The 21015-nt window shown below is 44.4% G+C and overlaps 1 protein-coding gene across 4 annotated transcripts in view; it reads right to left on the reverse strand.

Moving 5' to 3' along the window:
- DIP2C (disco interacting protein 2 homolog C) overlaps nt 1–21015 on the reverse strand; it is a 471590-nt gene that overhangs the window by 346695 nt on the left and 103880 nt on the right. The window lies entirely within an intron of this gene.

The raw sequence follows: 21015 nt of genomic DNA on the forward strand, positions 1-21015 counted from the left end.
AGAATCTTCCAAAGTGGGTTCTCAAGGGGTTATCTGCCAATGAGTCTTAGGCCACAGCCTTTTATCTCCAGAAAGGTCAGACAGTGAGCCATCTGTCATTTCTCAATGTTTGTTAAAAATCTTTCTCCCAAAGTGTTGTATTGCCAACTCAGTCCTGCCAGGTAACCTAACAGGGAACACAGAGCATACACAGGTGAATACAGGTAAAGTGACAAATGAAATATGGGTGGTTCACACATTCTGACCTATTGCATTCAGCTCAGGTAAGGAAGGCTACACAGATGTTATGGTCAGAATGCTTGTGTCCTCCAAAATTGATGGTTGAAAATTAACCTCCAATGCGACGGGGTTAGGAGGTGGGGATCTGGAGAGGTCACAAAGGTAGGGTCCCATGATGGGATTAGCACCCTTAGAACACACCCCAGAGAGCCCCCTCACCCCTTCCTCTATATAAGTTCATAGTGAGAAGGCACCTCTGTAAACCAGGAAGCAGGATCTCACCAGACACTGAATCTGCCCACTTCTTGACCTTGGACTTCTATCCTCCAGGCTGTGAGAAATGAGTGTCTGCTGTTTATAAGCCCCCAGGCTGTGGTGTTCTAACAGCCCAAATGGACTGAGACCATAGAGAACCTGAGAACGGAGAGAACAGAAAAGCATACCTTTAAAGCTTCAGATAACACCAGGATTTAAGACAAGCCTGAGAAGAAATCCTCTGAAATTTCTAATCTAAATATAAACAGAACCAAGCAGCACCGATGCAGAATAGGGAGAGAGGCATCTCAGTCCAAATGCGCCCGAAGAATTGGATGCAAATAGCATTCAAATGCGTCTCAGGCACTTTCATTTCTAATGATCCTAAAGAGAATAATTCTATAAAACTAAGATGCACAGCCACATTAGCACCACAAACCAGGGCTTCGGCTGAAGTGCCCATATCCTAAAGTTCTACGACAGTCCACTACAGTGCAGCAGTGAAACGACCCTGGGACAGTTCCCGGGAACAGAAAGTGGGCTGAATGAGGTGCATCTACACCAGTGGCAACCTGACTCCCGTTAGGCTTGCAAATGCTTCTCTCCAAGGTACAAATGCCATTCAGAATTGAGGGCTCTGGTAAATTAAACATGGTGGTCAGGGAACTTTCGTTACAATACCACTAACTGCAAGACCTACTGATGACAAAACTAGGTCTTTAAAGAATGCATTTGGCCCTAGCTGGTTGGCTCAGCAGTAGAGCGTCAGCCTGGCGTGTAGAAATCCTGGGTTCGATTCCCGGCCAGAGCACACAGGAGAAATACCCATCTGCTTCTCTACCCTTCTCCCTCTCCTTTCTCTCTGTCTCTCTCTTCCCCTCCCACAGCCAAGGCTCCACTGGAGCAACGACCCAGATGGGCAGAGCATCACTCCCTGGTGGGCATGCTGGGTGGATCCCGGTCAGGCATATACAGGAGTCTGTCTCTCAGCCTCCCCACTTCTCACTCCAGAAAAATAAAAAAAATAAAAAAATGCATCTGATCAACACTTAAAGACGTTTAATCACCACACTAAAATGGTGTGTGTGTGTGTGAGGGGGGAGGTTGTTCTTGATTCCATCAAACATTCCTAACTGCCGTATAAAAGGGAAAGGCAGTTTGTTCAGCAAGGAAACAGCCTCCTGAAGAAACCAAAAAGGCCATAAAGAGATGATGCCTTCAAAACTAAGAAAGGTGGCCTGACCTGTGGTGGCGCACTGGATAAAGCGTCGACCTGGAAATGCTGAGGTCGCCGGTTCGAAACTCTGGGCTTGCCTGATCAAGGCACATATGGGAGTTGATGCTTCCTGCTCCTCCCCTACTTCTCTCTCTCTCTCTCTCTCTCTCCCCCCCCCCTCCTTTCTAAAATGAATAATTAAAAATTAAAAAAAAATTTTAAAAACTGAGAAAGCTAATGAAATGAAAAAACAAACAAACACAGATCCCTGGTAGAAGTGGACCTAAGCTCCTGGTGTAAAAGACTCCGAGTTACTAGCACATACGAGAGTAAATAAGGTCTTACCTTCCAACATTTCTTCATCTCTAAGTTTCCACCTAATTCTCAAAATGTCTCTGGAGAGGAAAAAACTCACTTGGGTTAGACTTCCTTTAACAAGTAGAGAAAATGCATGCATGGAACGAAAGTTTCTGCAAATGATCTTCAAGGACTGTGTCCACACAAACTTCCATGCCCAGAGGGACCGCATTGGTCCTCATGACTCACCCACTGGTGCTGAACCACTAGCATTTGATGCTATTTACCTGTGCAGCTCTAAACAAATATTCAAACTAGAACCCAGAAAAATCTGTTGCTATTTACATCATATTTAGTAAACAGACTTTCACAAGTGACATTTCTGCTGTGGAAAACACTTTCAGGAGCCTGATAAAATACAAACACAAAAACATCCAGCAGAATATTTATACTTACCTTTGTGCAACTGTCCAGCCAACCTCCCAGGGAACACTGGGTCTCAAAAGAGTACTATAGACTCATCCATTAACCAGAAGTCTTGGTGCTGCTTCACAAATCACAGCAGGAAAAACCCACACTCTCTGGAGGAGAGAATGGCTAAGAGCACAAATTCTAGAGCCAGAGCCTGGTCCCTGCTGACTGTGGGTCTTTAGAAAAGTTACTAAAACCTCTGCTGTAATTTCCTGTCAGTAAAATGAAGATGGTGACAGTAATTACCTTCTGGGCTACAGGGACAAAGCACAGTGACAGTTGTCAATTCGGAAATCACAATGTCTGTTACCATAGTTACTTATCTGTGCTGAGGATTTACCAAAACAAACAAAAAGACTTACACTTCTACCAAAATAAATACTAATTGGGTAGTCATCTGCAAAGGCTCTAGTCCCAGGGCAAACAAACTAAACTCAGAAGTGCAAAAGAAGTTAATTATTAGAAAAATGCCAATCAACACCACAATGAGATTTCATCTCATTCCTGTCAGAATGGCTATTAACAAAAAGATAAAAGCGTTGGAGAGGATAAGAAAACCCTCCTGCACTGTTCCTAGAATTGCACTGGTGCAGCCACTACAGAAAATACTATGAAGTTTCCTCAAAAAAATTAAAAATTGAACTATCATATATATTCCATCAATTTCACTTCTGGGTATTTATCCAAAGAAAATGAAAACAGGATCTGGGAATATCTGCACCCCCCGCTCATTGCAGCATTTTTTACAATAGACAAGATGTGGTGGCGCAGTGGGTATAACGTTGACCTGGAACGCTGAGGTCTCCAATTCGAACCCCCGGCTTGCCTGGTCAAGGTATATATGGGAGTTGATACTTCCTGCTCCTCCCCCTTTTCTCTCTTTCTCTCTCCCTTTCCTCTCTCTCTAAAAATGAATAAAAACAAAGATATGGACACAACCTAGATGTCCATTGATGAATGAATGTGCATGCCCACGTGCACATACACACATACACATACACACACAACTATTATTCAACCATCATAAAAGAAAGAAATCCTGCCTGACCAGGCAGTGGCACAGTGGACAGAGCATCGGACTGGGACACAGAGGACCCAGGTTCGAAACCTCAAGGTTGCCAGCTTGAGCGCAGGCTCATCTGGTCTGAGCAAAGCTTACCAGCTTGAGCCCAAGATTACTGGCTGAGTAAGGGGTCACTGGCTCTGATGTAGCCCCCCCCCCTCAAGAAACATGAGAAAGCAATCAATGAATAACTAAGGCGCCACAACTAAAAATTGATGCTTCTCATCTCTCTCCCTTCCTGTCGCCCCTATCTGTCCCTCTCTCTGTCTCTGTCACACAAAAAAAGAAAAAGAAAGAAAGAAATCCTGCCACTTGTGACAACAGGAATGAATATTGGGGGTATTATGCTAAATAAAATAAGTCAGAGAAAAGCAAATATTTTATGTTCTCGCTTATATGTAGATTCTAAGAAAGCTAAGCTCACAGAAAGAGAGTAGAGGTGCCTCCAACAACCACTGATCTAGCCTGCATTCCTATGGTTTTGTCTTCTCCAGGATGTCATATAAGGGAATTTTACAGACTGTAATGTTTGAGACTGGCTTCTTATACTCAGCGTAATGCCTTTAAGCATCTAAGTTGCAATGGATATCCCTGAGCAGTAGTATTCCATTTAATGAATGTACTCACATTTGCTCATTTACTCACCTGTTTTGGGCAACTACAAACAGAGCTGCTAGAAACATAGTACAGATTTCTGTTGAACATCAGCGTTCACTTCTCTAGAGCCAATACCAAGAGCCTGACTGCTGGGTCAAATGCTAAGCATGAGTTTATTTTTTTAAGAAAATACCGGCCTGACCTGTGGTGTTTCAGTGGATAAAAACTCAACCTGGAACTGCTGAGGTAGCTAGTTTGAAACCCTGGGTTTCCCTGGTCAATACACATATGGGAGATGATGCTTCCTGCTCCTCTACCCTTCCCTTTTCTTCCTTCCTTCCTTCCTTCCTTCCTTCCTTCCTTCCTTCCTTCCTTCCTTCCTTCTTTCTTTCTTTCTCTCTCTCTCTCTCTCTCTCTCACTTTCTCTCTCTCTCCCCCTCTCTAATAATGATTAAAATTTTTTAAATCTTTAAAATAAGAAAAGAAAACGCCAGCTGATTCCCAGTGGCTGCATGTTTCCGATTTCCCACCAGCCATGTACAAGAGTTCCAATTGCTCCCATCTTTGCCAGCATTTGGTATCATCAGTGTTTCTTATGTCACCATTCTAATCGATGGTAAAGGCATCTCATCATGATTGTAATTTGCATTTCAGGAGGACTAATCATGTTGAATATTTCATGTGTTTATTTGCCATCCTTATATCCTTTTTATAAAATATCTGTTCAAATTTTTTGCCCCCTTTTAAATTAGGTTGTTTTCTTAGCATTGGACTTTGCGGTCAGATATATGATATATATAATATATACTACAGAATTTACTGATCAATTGATTAAGTGATCTATAGATTAGATTCTAGATACAAGTCTTTTCTAGGAGATGTAACTTGTAAATATTTTTCCCACTATGTACGTTGTCTCTGCATTTTCCTTAACAAAGTCTTTTGCAAAATCGAAGTTTTTAATTTAGATGAACGCCACTTATTTTTTCTTTTATGAATCATGATATCATATCTAATAATGTTTTACCTAACCTGAGATCTAGAACAGTTTCTCCTACGTTCTTTTATAAGTTTTACATTTTATATTTAATACACGATCCATTTAGAGTTAACTTTTGTATAAAGTGCTTTCCCTTTTATTGAATATGGATGCACAATCCTTCCAGCACCATTTGTTGAAAAGACTATCCATTTTCCACTGAATTGCTTTTCACCTCGCCAAAAATCAATGGCCGTATTTGTATGGATCTATTTCTGGGCTCTCTATTCTTTCTATTGATCCATTGTTCTATCCTGAGCATATTATAATTTAATACTTACTTTAGTAAATGTTTCTTTGTGGGGGAAAAAATAATGTTGTCTAGAAGTAAAAACAGACTAATAATACTCTATATGACACTATGCTTCCCATAAGGAGGTATGAGCAGCACAATCCTAAAGCAGATAAGTGCTGCAATGGAACCCAGGCAAGTGCAACACAGAGAACACCTGAACACATTTAGGGGGAAAACAGTTCATTTTAAAATAGTTTCCAAAGAAAACTCCAAACAACAGAATGAAATTCATAAAGAACTACTGAACATCTTTTAATTAAAATTATAACATAAACTATTCTCAGATTAAGACAGGTGGACCCACACTAACGAATAAATACCTTGAAGGTGTAATACAAGAGGTGACCAACAGAGGGCGGTTTCCGTAGCAGCGGAATGACCCTGATGGGCAATCTGATCGACAGGAAAAACAGACACTCCCTAAGTGGTAGATCCTGAGGACAATTTCATAAACCACACTGACAGGCACTAACTGGGGCCTAGGATGGTGACCCAGGGCCTGCTCCATGAAGGCCATAAACCAGATAGCCTATCAAGTCCATCAACAAGAAAACTTGAAGGCTGGGTGTAGGGCAAACAGCTGTGTTAGGCTTCCTCACTTGCACTTTGCATGATTAGTGTGTAAACACATGGCAGAGCCACGTGTGTATAGCCTATGTAAGGCTACGGGTGCTTTCATTCAGGAGGGTTTTACACAGATTGCCTGCCCACCACTGCGAGGGGCCACTTTGCTGTTCGTTCGCCGGCTGCGTGAGAAGTGGTTTTCCCTGCCTGTTTGCTTGCCCACCGTAGCAGGATTCTACAGTGTGTTCATAAAGTCATGGTGCACTTTTGACCGGTCACAGAAAAGCAACAAAAGACGATAGAAATGTGAAATCTGCACCAAATAAAAGGAAAACTCTCGCAGTTTCATACCTATTCAGTGCAGTTCTATGTGGGCTCACGCACAGATTTTTTAGGGCTCCTTAGGTAGCTATCCCATATAGCCTCTACAGACTCATCACTGACTGATGGCCTTTCTCCACCAAACTGCTGGTTTCCTTCAACTGTTTATCCCACCGAGTAATGTTATTCCTATGTGGTGGCGCTTTGTTATAAACGCGCCGATAGTCACGTTGCACTTTGGTCATGGATTCAAATTTAGCGAGCCACAGAACACACTGAACTTTCCTCTGTACCGTCCACATCTTGACTGGCATGGCCGTGGGCTGCTCCGCTGTATACATGGTGTTATGTCATCATCTGCACATGCACACATGCTGCCACATCATCCTACAGAAACTGGGAGGGTTTTCCTTTTATTTGGTGCAGATTTCACATTTCTATCGTCTTTTGTTGCTTTCCTGTGACTGGTCAAAAGTGCACCATGACTTTATGGACACACTGTATTAAACAGGAATGGCCCAACACTTTCCAGCTCCGTGTTCCTCTACCATCTGCCCTAATCCAATGCAAAGCTTCCAGGCCTCAGCCACTGGCATTACACTGGAACAAGAGCAAAAAAGGTAATGCCTGGAGGAAGACATAAAGCTAGTGTGCATGGTAAAAAAAAAAAAAAAAAAAAAAAGGTCTAAAACACTACAGGCCTCAAGCAGGATAAACTGTGACTTAATATACAAGGTTCTTAGAAACACACAGCTCTGTTCATCTTTCCTGGAAAGGCTGGAATTGTTAACGCTCACACTAATCCTCCCTTGATGTTGACCCTCAGGTGAGGGAAGGTCCCACAGCTCCTTTTAACCAAGAAGGTCACTGAAGAGCTTTGATGCTGACTCTCTGCAGCATATAGTACGTCAAACAATACACAGGCCAGCTTTGATTCACTCACGTTTAGATTAAATAAGAGAACGTGCCCTAACCAACAAAGAGAAGAGTCTACCACTATCTTAAAAACAACAACACAGAGCCAGAAAGAGCCCATCGTCTACTCCTCTTGCAAAATTCAGTCCCTATGAGTTAAATGGGTTATTTTCCATTTCCTTGTCTTCAGAGTCCTAGAAATCAAATTAAAAATAGGAGTGTTCGGAAAACAGCTGTGTTAGGCTTGCTCACTGGTACTTTATTGAGCATGTGGCAGAGACATACTAGCCTCTCTCAGGCTACGGGTACTTTCCCTCAGGAGATTTTGAGGATCACTGACCTGCCAGTGTGCGGGGTTGTTCTCGTGACTGCTTACCTGCCATTGTGAGAAGAGGCTTTTCCTGCCTGTATGCTCACCTACCACCCACCACTGAGAGAAGCTAATAAACGGGCATGGCCCAACACTTGCCACCTCTGCAGTTCCTGTTCCATCTGCCAGAACGCAGTGTGAACCTGCCTGGCCTCCGTCGGTCACCAGCATTACAAGGAGGAACCTGGAAACTCTACTAAGAAATGAGAATCAAATATCTGGCAGCAATCATTTTTGATGAAGCCTTTATTAGAGAGGAAACAGTCCCACCTTAAGACAGAAAAACACATGCACACCATCATGCACCAACACTATCAGCACGTCTGTCTACTAAATCCTCTTGATTTCAGCATCACAAAATAGTGCAGAATGCTATGCCGCCCACTCTGTGCAAAACCTGCGTGGCATGGCCACATTTTGGTAACAAACTTACCAGAATGTATGATTTCAGGGTGTCTTCCCTTTCAAAAGGACCACCAGAGAAAATTATACATTCACCCTTATGAGTTAATGGCATGACACCAAATACTTCTTGAAATGTTCTTTATGTAACCTATTCCTTTCAGCTCAAGTGGCCTAAAACAAAATCCATAAAAGTCTTTGGGCTGGGAGAAGCTTCAGATATCTCCGTATTTAACCACAAATCTTTCTAAAAGAAAATCCTGAACAACTCAAGAATTCAATAGACACACACACCACCCCCCAAATAATCCTAATGTTCACCAATATAAAAACAGTTGATTTATGGTATGTTCACACGCAGAATGCTCTGTAGCAGTGAAAACTAAATACCTGTAAAACAGAGCTACAGGTATCAATTGGGATAGAGCCAATCATATTTTACATTCATTAAGGGAACTCACTAGGATAGAATTCCTCTATCATAGTTGTTTTGCTTGAAAAGGGTACTGTTAACCTAGCAATTTAAAAATCATAATTAACAACACTGTTAAGAATACATATAGAAAAGAAAACAATGACTGTACATAATTCAAAGTTCTTCATAAGTTCTATTATGATGAAAATTTTAAAATTTTTCAGCCTTTTTTCCCCAACTCTTACTTTGATGACCTTCAGAATAAATGCCATAGAAAAACAGCTCCAATTTATCTACGTAGAATTGAGACAGGCTGAGCTTCTCTGAGCCTTGCCATTGCAGACTACAGCTAGAAGACACAATGTAGGCTTTGAAGAAGTCAGGCTATCTGGTTGGAAGGAATGTACCCTGGCAATCCAAGTCTGATCTGAGAAACCACTAAAGGTTACCTGTCATGCTGACCTGGTTCCTTCCCCTTCCAGGGCCCCTGATGGCCCTCCTACTCCTACTATTATTTGGTCCTTGTCTCTTTAACCTTCTTATAAAGTTCGTGTCTTTCATGCTTCAACAGTAAAAGCTCATGGTCATACAGCCAATTCAACTACTGAGACACCAGACTCAAGATCATACCAACCCCTTGATCAAGCCACAGAGATTTTTACTCCTCCTGAGTTTAAGATCCTGACAATGACCAGCAGGAAACAGCTTCAGAATAAAAGACCTTCAGCCTTATTTCTTAAGATTAAGGAGGATAAAATCCCTTGGGTGCAATGAGACAGCTGAGCCTCTCCTAGATAAGATTGGAATTTTCACTGGTTGCTTCTCAAACCATGCATCCAATCAGTGCTAGACAGAATGGTGCCAACAGATACAGGGACCAGCTTGATCAGTCAAGACACCTTCTAGATCAGTGGTAGTCAACCTGGTCCCTATCGCCCACTAGTGGGCGTTCCAGCCTTCACGGTGGGTGGTAGCGGAGCAACCAAAGTATAAATAAAAAGATAGATTTAACTATAGTAATTGTTTTATAAAGATTTATTCTGCCAAACTTAGCGAAAATCCAACATAAAATACTTGGTAAGTAATTATTATTATATGCTTTAACTTGCTGTAACTCTGCTTTATAAATTTTATAAAGTAAAGTTATTTCCCTACTTTATAAATCACCATTACTGTGGAACCGGTGGGCAGTTAGAAAATTTTACTACTAACAGAGATACAAAAGTGGGCGGTAGGTATAAAAAGGTTGACTACCCCTGTTCTAGACCCTAACACATTTGAGGTTGAGCCTCAGAGCAATCACTGCATAACTTTACCCTCATTATTCTAGTAAAAGACATACCCTGGGTGGAGATTTTTTTTTTCTTTTTTCTTTTTGTATTTTTCTGAAGCTGGAAACGGGGAGAGACAGTCAGACAGACTCCCGCATGCGCCCGACTAGGATCCACCCGGCATGCCCACCAGGGGCAACGCTTTGTCCACCAGGGGGCGATGCTCTGCCCCTCTGAGGCGTCGCTCTGCCGCAACCAGAGCCACTCTAGCGCCTGGGGCAGAGGCCAAGGAGCCATCCCCAGCGCCCGGGCCATCTTTGTTCCAATGGAGCCTCGGCTGTGGGAGGGGAAGAGAGAGACAGAGAGGAAGGAGGGGGGTGGAGAAGCAAATGGGCGCTTCTCCTATGTTCCCTGGCTGGGAATCGAACCCGGGTCCCCCACATGCCAGGCCGACACTCTACCGCTGAACCAACCAGCCAGGGCCCTGGGTGGAGATTTAACATGCTAATGAGACAGGCCTATAGTGCCAGTAATCACGGCCACCATCACAACCACCTGGCCCACGCAGGTTCTCATTTGATTCAGACAGACAATAATGAAACAATGGAGCCAAGAACTGGTGGGCCATCATCTTTATCCTAGCTTGCACCCAGGCAAGAAATACACACAGTGGGAAAACACTTCCCTTTCTATTCAGGGCTCCCAAAGCCACTGACTTATCCGAGTTTCCTAGAATCAAAGGTATCTACCTCATCAACCTTATTCACCTCTGTTCCCCATCTCCTTCTCTCTGCACAAACTGGCTTCTCCTTCAGCACTCCGCCATCTTGGCTACTTCTCTCCTCCACATGGCTTCTCTGCTCTCCTCTAGCATGGCCTCCTCCTAGAACGTAATCACTCTTCTCTGGAACAACGTGATCTCTCTTCCTTTTAAAACCCTTTGGCACAAAAGCCCTCCCCCAACATATATTAACATAATCACGCCCATCCCAAGCTAGAAGGGCAACTCACCTGGGTGACGGGCTTCCACGTGGGTAGCGCCATCTTTAACAAAGTGAACATAATATCTTTTATCTGCCCAACAACCCCACATCATGCAACAGTCAAGGGTGTGGGGAAAAGCTTAGTTTTGAGAGAAGATCTTAGTATTAAAAGGGTGGGAAAGGCTTAGTCTTAAAACTAAGCCTTAGGTTATAACTACCCTGCCTACTTACAGCCTGTCCCCCACACCCAATGCAAACTATAAGCGAGCAAACCTATATATCATATTTACAAATGTATTTGACTAATGAAAGAAACATTAGACCAGTGGTAGTCAACCTGGTCCCTACCGCCACACATGAAAAAGTATGTAGCTGCCCTAACTCAATAGCTAAGTTGGTTAGAGCACTGTCCTGATACACAAGGTTGCGGGTTCCATCCCTGGTCAGGGCACTTATAAGAATCAACCAATGAATGCACAAATAAGTAGAGCAGCAAATCAATGTTTCTCTCTCTCTCAACTCAATAAATAAAACTTGTTAAGGAAAAAGAAGTTATACTGCCCAAGCACCAGAGTCCCCACCTCTACATACTTAGATGGCACACTTAGATGTATTCTTTCTCACTTCAACTTTTTAAAAACTGCTCCTCAGCTTTTGTTTGGGAACAATACTTTTTTCTCCTCAGATGTTTCCCTCACATGCACAAGTGTCTTAATAAACCTCTCACCTGAGCCCTGTTTCTGTGGTGAACTCTCTTGATTTCCACCTTGGGAGTTCCCAAGAATGCAGGTGGTTCAACAGTAGAATTCTCACCTGCTATAGGGAGATAGTTCAATTCCTGGCCAATGCACCAGGCTTTATAGCAATCTCTGGTGATCTCTTTTGATTTCTATGCTGGGAGATCAAGTTTCCCCGCTGACCTGATCTATGTTGTTTACCCAGCTTGACTGTATAGCACACTCTTCTATTCTGGTCACCCTGCCCACATCCTTCGATATTTAACAACTTCCCCCCAAACAAAACTCATCATCTCCTTCATCGCCTCCCTGAAATCCTGTCTTCCTCCTACCTGCCTTGGTGGAAAATGATACTATCATCCAAACAATTACGCCAAATCGAAAAATATAGTCAGTCTTAGTTTTTTACTATTCTTTCCTAAGACCTTCAAATCACTACCACTTCCCATTAATGTCACCGGCTAATTATCTCTCGGATACCTCTTCTCCCCAGACTCACTGTCTCATGTCTGGCTTTATCATCTCTTGCCAAGTTTATATCAGAAGTCTACTATTCAGGACCATCAGGACCGTCCATCACGAACATCTTTCTTCAGGGAAACTCGACTGCCATTTGCCTGGCTTAAATTCTTTAAAAGACCTCCACCCCATTTATAGGATAAAGTCCAATTGCTCACACATCTCATCCTTGCCGTCCCCAGCAGGACCCACCCCCCTCCACTCTCGAAGAATTCGCCTTCTCTATTCACAGTGTGCTCCTCTGTCTCTTCATGTCCAGAGCCCTGGCCCTGCAATGTGCTGTCCTGTAACACTGCTCCGGGTGCGGCCGAGACACTATCCGCGCTGAAGAAGCGGAGCTGCCCGGACCTTCCATTACGTGGCCGTACTGCGCTGCACTTTTGTTATCTCCTCAGTTTCCCCACTGAAAAGACAACCTGTGAGAAAATGATTCTGTCATTTACCCTTGAAATCCAAGGTGAACCTGGGGCCTGGCACATATATATAAGACTCACTTAATGTTTTCTGAAGGACATGATTAATTGGGGGACAATGCACAACAGGGCTACTTTCTGCAGCAGACTCGAAGGACCTCTGGCAGAGGCACGTGTGGCACCTTCAATGTCCAGCACTAAAGTGCCATCATCCTGTGAGCCTACACCAAGAAAACTGAACAGTGAAATAATTCAGCATCTTAACTTGGCTCCTTTTAGAATAGAGCAGGATATAAACTTTTAAATAACTACTTACTATTTGTATTAGAATCAGAAGTCTGAAAGCAATTACTTTTGACATCTTAAACAAATTAACTGACTATACTGCATTGATTAGAAAGGGGAAAAGCTTGTTTTTAAGTAGACAATGAAATAGTGGTTCCTATTATGTTGAAAGGGCACAAATATGAGATCCAAGAGCCCAGATCACAGGCCCTGCACTGGCCCCAGTCAGATGCACACATACTGTTTCTTTCCTCAGTGTCCCTATCAGAAAAGATAACACCTTCCTTACTGGGAAGAGCACTGCTAAGATCCAAGCAGCAGAGCTATGAAGACAAAAATCATAAACAAAACATCCTTCTTTTAAATAAAATTCATTCTATTAACGTATATCTTTAACAAGTCCATTAAATCATGTTCCCTTATGAGAAAAATCATTTATTCTATAAATATTTATTCAACTATTACAAATACTTTCTTGAGGCAATATAAAGATGAATGAGACAGTTTCTCCTTCGAAGATGAAACCCCGGGTGGAAAGGAGCATCACACGCTGAAATGAACCTACGTGAGGGACTCGATGGAGGTGTGAGTGGCGTCACAGAGCCCGTCTGAAGCCCTTGTTTGTAGCTTCCACTTGCATGTGTGCCAGCACCTGCTCAGACCCCTAAATCCAGGAGCTATCATCACCTATGATGAAGATACAAAAGAACCACCTGTGACCAGTTCACGGAGGACATGATAATAAAGCATGTGAACAATGTGTGCAGACAAACAAGCAAACAGCACATAAAATCAAACACATGTGGTTATCGCCCTGAAGCGACCTGCAGGTTTCCTGACGGCCATAAAGTGCAGTGCACTCTGCCTCCGGGGCCACGCACAATTCGGGCAGGAGTCACCCGGTGAACAGGACACAGAGGCGAACGACATTAGTTACAAGGATGTCACACCTTCTCACTAGGTAACAATCAATAATCAATGTTTTTCAGAAACTGAGAACAGTAAAGATATTTTAAACTAGTTAAATGAATTTGCTGATACACTCCTAATACATGAGACATCATAAAACTAGGCCTATTCATGATTATGTAAGTCTTGAAATGCCCTTGAACTATTTCTGTCCCTTCATATTTTTATACCAAATAAGCCTAAGGTTATATGAGATTAAATATTAGTGACAACAGCTGGGATGACATTAGGGCAGAACTTACACCCATAAGGTACTGACTGACCCCAATTTTCCCCTTCCTATATGTAAACATAGGAAGAAACAAGGAGAGGTAGCACTGAGTGTGGGACCTACCCCCTCTTCTGTAGGGCAACCGCTCCCTCCCCCACACAACCTGCCTACAAGGGCTCTCCCTCCAGCCCCACTCACCCCCACAGGTCTGTGAGGCTCCCTCGCTCACTAGAGCACCACAATGAATGCTCCGCCTACATCACCGCTCAGGACAGGAGGCACCCTTCTCTGGACACTGTCAGCGCCTAAGGTCAAGTTCACTCTAAATGAAGCTGATCTGATGACCAGTCACCCCTCAGAAAAATTCCACTATCTATGACCTTCCAGACAAGGCCCAGTGAATCAAAGTAAAACAGTAGAGAGTTTAGTTTTTATATTAAAAAGGATAAAAGGGAAAGAGATATTAAAGCGGCGCACGCCGGCACCACCTCTGCCCCACATCTCCCTCACATCCCCCCAGCTGAAGTCAACTTCCCACAAGAGCCCTAAATTGAACACAAACCCTTTGGTTCAAGCTTTATATCAATAAAGGACCACAATATGGACGTTGCCTCCCAAGTCCAAATGGCCACCCTCACACGGCAGATCCAAGTATGATCCACATTCCCTGAGGGAAATGATTAGAAATTCCACTCAGGCCCCTTGAGGAACCGGGGTTGGTAGAATGCCAGCCCTAGGGTCCCGTGTTCCCTCCCACCCGCATTCTCCATGCCAGGAGACGCCCTCAGGTCCCGCGCCCTCGGGTCCACTGTGGTCACACAGACTCCTGATGACGTCACTCATTTCTCAAATCCAAAACAATGAAGGGCACAGCGCTTAAAAGAAAGCCATGCTATGGCCAGCTTGTGTCTTTTAGTCTTTTCAGTGTGAGAAGAACAATGTAAGAGTCTTCCTTTGATATGTACACGTGACAGCATATGAAACTGAGCAAAGTGTCTGATGCCATGCCAGGACAGGCTATAGGCATCTTCAACTCCAAGACTGAATTCACAGTTTATTGTAAACCATTGCTGGGAAAATAAAAGGCAGTATTTGCCTTTGTGTCAAAAGTAGGGAAAATCCCACTATGGGCCACCCAGGGGCATCTTCCAAGGCCATGAAGTTTCTGAGTCAAACATAGATCCCTCATCTCTGCTTCCCAAACTGAAGTGACCACGACCATATCACACAGGACCCCAGAAATCAAATAAGAGAAGAAGGAACAAGTTAGCCAAAATGGGCTCCATAAACCACAACCCTTCTTGGTTGTGAATTGAGCCAGATTCCCTGACTTCTCTCCATTAGAAAACAGAACAGATGCCATATCCCCACAGTTTGGAGGAGGCACCATCCTCTCATTTCTTCGAAACCCAAAGAAGTGTCACTTCACTGAAATGGTTAGAATTAGCCATCCAGGTACACAGAATGGGTGAAGGACTTACTAAGGCATTCCATTTGAACACAATACCCAACAAAATTAGAACTTAAAGGAATTCACAGAATCGTCAACTCATTCAAGTGCAATTCTTCTGTTATCTATAAGATTCAAGTACAATTCTTCTGTTATCTGTAAGACATTTAGATACAAATCTGGTGAACCATCCCTTTCTAATCATAAATCAGATCTAAAACTGCAGAAAGACTAAGATCAGGGTCAAACTAGAGGGAAAAGGAACAAGTCAAGAACAGACAAAATACAAACCTTATCACTGGCTTTACAGTAAAGGAAGGAATTGTGAATATGCTGGTCACTCGTCACCAACCAGCTCCCCAGTGGGCTGTGAATCAGCAGGTCAATGATGGAAACCAGGTCATCAAGGGCAAGGTGAAAGGGGCCGCAGGAACCTCCCAAGTCTTCTCATCCAGGTCCTCATTTGACAACATCCAGGCCAACAGCACCCTAAGTCACTCAACCAAAGCTCAATGTTAACCCAGGGCAAACCAAGGACTCTAAACCCAGTGCCCTAACCTCCTCACCACCCACCTCCCATCTGTCTTCTCATATTTCATGGGTTTACAAATACTAAAGAAATATAAAAATCACAAGTTTCAAAACAACACATTTAGATTCTGAGCATCAAATGCAAGTGAAAGAATTAAAGAAATGGTAAGAAATTCCGGAAAACTAACCTAATTACAGTTTACTGAATACCCAAACTCAAAACGATATCTTCCAAAAGGAGATCAGATGAATTCAGCCTCAACCTTTCTTTCTTTTTTTTTTTAAATTTTCCCTTGTATATACAGCAATCGAGTTCCTTTTTCTTTGACACATGAAACAAATAATTAGTTATTCTATTTCTGAGAAAAGGCTAAGATCATTTTTAAAGTCCCTACCACAAAATACTTGTTATTCATTTCTCCCTGTTTTATAATAAAAAGAGTGTTCAGCTTCAAGCATCAACAGAACAGTTTTTGTTAAATAGCATTTATGTGAACAGACAGGAGATCATCAAGAAACACTTGGTCTGAGCTTTTAGAACCCACAGAGCACATGTCTACAGCAAAGGGAAAAGATACCAGAGTATGTATTGGTCACCAAAACGTCTGTCTTTGCCTTCACACCGGAAAAAGCCAAGTAGATGCCTAGTGTCCAACAAAAGCAAGAAAGAAGTATTCCCTCAGACAAGAAGTTATTTCTAACCATGTCCCACTTATCACCGTCACCAGACAAATCTGCCCGATAATTTCAGTATATCTAGTTTCTGATTCCAATGAAAGCACACTGAAGAGTTTACAGACACAGAATGGCTTGCGAATCTTTAGAATCCAAATATGGGAGACTCTAATAAAAATATACACCTTTTATTATATAAGGACTCTAAACTTTCCATAATTTTTAAGGAGAAAAATCCATAAAGTTTCTGTCAGCTGATTCTAACCATGAATCTCTCACTAACGAACCTGGAACCCCGAGACTAGACAGGGGCACCTGTGCGCACACAGCAGCACCCTCCAAGTCCTCTCCCAGAGACGAGCCTTTCCATTGAGAGTCCAGATGTGAGGATGGTTTCATCTTTGAGACGAAAAAGGGTTATTTTAAAAAAGCATAAACACCTTTTTCATGTAAAAACAGCATTTCACACAAAGAGACAGTACCCCCAGTTTGCCTCACCGGCCATGCCCCACCCCAACCCCCACCTGAGCTTACCTGGGAACACGGTGGGAAGCTTCAAGTCGCCACCCGTGAGCCAAAACATTTCCTTGGTAGACCTATGCTTTCTTAAGACCGGCTGTAGGATGTTACCAGGGTGCTGCCATATGCATCTGTGCGAAGGGGCAGCCAGGAAGGGCTGCGATCCCGTCTGTGCTCCATTTCCGGGGTGGGTGTCCCCTGCACGGGGCTTCACTAACAAAGTGTGTTCATGGGCTACAGTGAACCTTAGCATAAGGTGCTGACCCAGAGGCAGTCAGTGGAAATGAAAGGGAACCGTCTGACTCAAAGGACTAACAGTTGCTGAAGTCTGAATGGGCTCACTTGGGAAGGTGAAGGTACCAGACACCATATTCATTAACAGAAAAGCTGCAGACCCACCCTCTCCATGAATCTCTGAAAGACACAGCAGACCCAGCTGGAACCCCAACCCAGACTGCTCCAATTCCGCTGTCCGGGGGCTGCATGGCCTTGCTTAAGACGCTTCATCTCTTTGCCCTTCCTTTCCTCAGTTGAAAAACAGCAGCACTACTGATCCCAGTATGGGAAGGCCGTAAGATACATGAAATAAGGTAGACGGAGGGAGGGCCAAGATGCCTAGAGCACAGTGACCATCTTCAGCAGCAGGCTGTGTATCAGCTGGGCTGTGAGCTTTTAAGGTCACATCCCAACCGGAGTGTCTATGAGTTGCCTAAATAAACCTACTTGTCTCAGATCTGCGTCAACTCCAACATCCAGAAGTGAGAGCTGAATGAGGAAAACGATATTCTATGAGGTCAACATTGGAGAGAACGGTTTCAGTGCAGAGATGGACCAGACAGAGCAAGTCAGTGCCCAGGTGGGAACTGGGATTGTTGACTTGGGGGGGGGGGGGGTTTGCAGCTCACAAACAGGAGAAAAACCTGGAAGGAATTCTCAAATTAGCATTCACTGAGCATCACCAGCCATCAGTGTCAATGTGTAGACTGAAGGTCTACTGAAGGTCTAGATAAATGATACCAATTTCATGGCTTTGGTCATCTGACAACTTTTAGTCTGGTATTTTGAGTTCCTTAGTAAAACACAGCCCAGACAAACCTGAAAATGTTGCTTACAGCCCATATTCAAGGTGGGCTACACGTTTAGGAAACTGCACACTGAGCAGAACATTCCAATTTGATGACATGCACAGGAATAGAAACACTTGAGAGTTTTAGTAGGGATATCACGAGACTTTTACAGGATACCATTTCTGCCAAGTGTGTGGTGTCACTGAGAGGCTGTTACAATGGTTCAAAGCATGAATCTGGTCCATATCTCAAGACGTGTGGGCTCAGAAGGCAGCAACTGAGACGCACCCTAGGTTCCTCACAGGTGACAGGTGAACCTGCAGCTGTGCACAGATGAGGGGGAGACATGAGGAGGCAGGAGGAGCTCAGGCCCAGGTTGTCAAAGCTTTCAAGTGTCTTGCGTACACACCCAGGGCAACTGAGTCAATGGAAGCACTGTGGACCTCATTCACACTGTGCCACGTGTGAATCTCTGACATTCGGCTCAGCGCCCTGAGAAAGCTCTGCAGTGGCGGAAATGCCCTCCACCTGTGCCATCGAAGGGCAGCTGGAGCCCCGGGGCTTCCGCTCCTGACTGGTGACTGTGCTGACCTACCTCCCCCTGACCTCTCTGAGGTCGTTTTCACGCCCGTAAAAGCCAAAGAGCCCTGTGTTTCCAAGGGCTGTGACAAGCATCAACAGGAGGAGGATCAAGGCACAGGAATGTGTTACCTGTGGTGCCTTCAGGTCCAGGGTCCAACCCATCTCCTGCCCCTCCCCTCTGCCCTGGGGCCAGACCCAGCATTGCTCTGCAGAACACAGGGGAAATCTGATGCCTCCTTACCAAAGGATTCAAAACTGTGGAAAAGGAGTAACATGTGAATGGAGCAACAGCCTGAAAAGCGGGAAAAGTTCACAAGTTCTGTCTCTGAAGCCTTGCAAGTGTGGGGAGGAACGGTGTGTCACCTGAGGAGCCTGAGGGAGCAGAGGCCCCGGGCCAAGCCCTCCCTGCTCGGCCCCCAGGGGACAGATGACTTGTGCTATGGACTGAATGTGTGTTCCCCAAATTTCTGTGTTGAAATCTAACCCCCAGTGTGATGGTGTAAAGAGATGGGGAATTGCAGGGCTGATGAGGGCACAAAGGTTGAGCCCCCAGGATGACTGAATTCGTGACCTTATCCAAGAGACTCCAGAGAGCTCCTTTGCCCCTTCCACCATGTGAAGACGCCATCTATGGACCTGGAACCCAACCAGGCTGGCACCTTGATCTCAGACTTCCAGCCTCCAGACCGGAGAAACAAATGTCTGTTTACGGCCCTGTTAGGGGTAATTTGTTACAGAAGCCTGAGCAGGCAGAGACACCTGGACGGAGCCCTCGGTGTCTGGAGGCCACCTGACCCCAAGGACCCTGCTCCAACCAGCCTGCACAGTACTCCCACACCCAGAGCTCTCTCCCTGCATTCTCTGACTAGACACTTTCATGAGAACAGTAAGATTACTTTGTAGGTGAGTTGTGGCACAATCTCCACCCTGCGAGAAGTGCTGCTAATGAGAGAAATGGCCCTGAGCCTGGAAATGACTCATCAGAAAGGACACTACACTGGTCATTGCCATGGCAGCGTCCTCAGCGCCATCCACCCTGAAAGTGCTTGCACATATGATACCTCCCAATAAGCATGGCAAATACTCAGGGAAATCCTCAGAATGAACGCCAGTCTTGACAAGCAAACACTACACACAGGCAGTTCTGTAACTAATTCAGGATCACAGTGGGATCCAGCTGTGTGACTGCTTGTCAGAGCCTTTTCTATAGCAGTGCTGATAATTAAATTGAACTAATGTTTTCCAAGGCTCATTGAAAACAAACCCTTTCACTCAGGTGTGACTTCCCTGTATGATGAACCACGTGTCAGTGGCCAGCTCTGCCAAAATGTATGGCCCATTACCCATCCACAAGAGCCACCATGCTCCATCCCACCTTCCGGAGTCTCGTGTGCCCTGAGTGAATTTACCAGTTTGGTTTTCTTTTCTTTTAACCACACCAGGAAGTAAAGTGAGTGTAGACAAACAGCTGGCTTTCTTTCAGCCCCTCGCCTGCTTTTCACAACTACATGGGTTTTAAATTACAATGTGTTTTGATTGCTTCATGGTAAAAGTCTAACAAATATAAAATAGTGTCATTATTACCACTCCAAAGATTCAGTAAATTTCCAGCTAATCAAGCAAAAATCGAAATTAAAGCTACACTAAGGTTTACAACACTCAACAATAGTTTAAAAATACAGCCAGGCTTCAAAAATCACCATTCCCATTTCAGATGTAAAATGCAGATGGGAAAAACAGAAATGCTCTCAAACTTTTTGGTAATATTACATAGACACCCTTAGAACTACGTTTTTAATTCAAGTCCACCTTAATGCACCTGAACGGATCTCGGAAACTAAAACTATGCTTCCCAGACATGCGCGCAGGAGGGTCCCCATGTAACACGGACATGGGCGAGGACGCCTTCCTGGCCCTCCAGCTGGTCTCCGATGGAAACTGCATGGCATGTAAAAACCAACCTGACTTAGGCCCTGGCCAGTTGGCTCAACGGTAGAGCGTCGGCCTGGCATGCAGGAGACCCAGGTTCAATTCCCAGCCAGGGCACATAGGAGAAGCGCCCATTTGCTTCTCCACCCCTCCCCCCCTTCCTCTCTGTCTCTCTTTTCCCCTCCCACAGCCAAGGCTCCATTGGAGCAAAGATGGCCTGGGCGCTGGGGATGGCTCCTTGGCCTCTGCCCCAGGCGCTAGAGTGGTTCTGGTAGCGGCAGAGCGACGCCCTGGAGGGGCAGAGCATCGCCCCCTGGTGGGCAGAGCATCACCCCTGGTGGGCGTGCCGGGTGGATCCCGGTCGGGCGCATGCGGAGTCTGTCTGACTGTCTCTCCCTGTTTCCAGCTTCAGGAAAAAAAAAAAAACAACAACCT

Source organism: Saccopteryx leptura, chromosome 5, assembly GCF_036850995.1.
Source record: "Saccopteryx leptura isolate mSacLep1 chromosome 5, mSacLep1_pri_phased_curated, whole genome shotgun sequence".
Taxonomy (NCBI): Eukaryota; Metazoa; Chordata; class Mammalia; order Chiroptera; family Emballonuridae; genus Saccopteryx; species Saccopteryx leptura.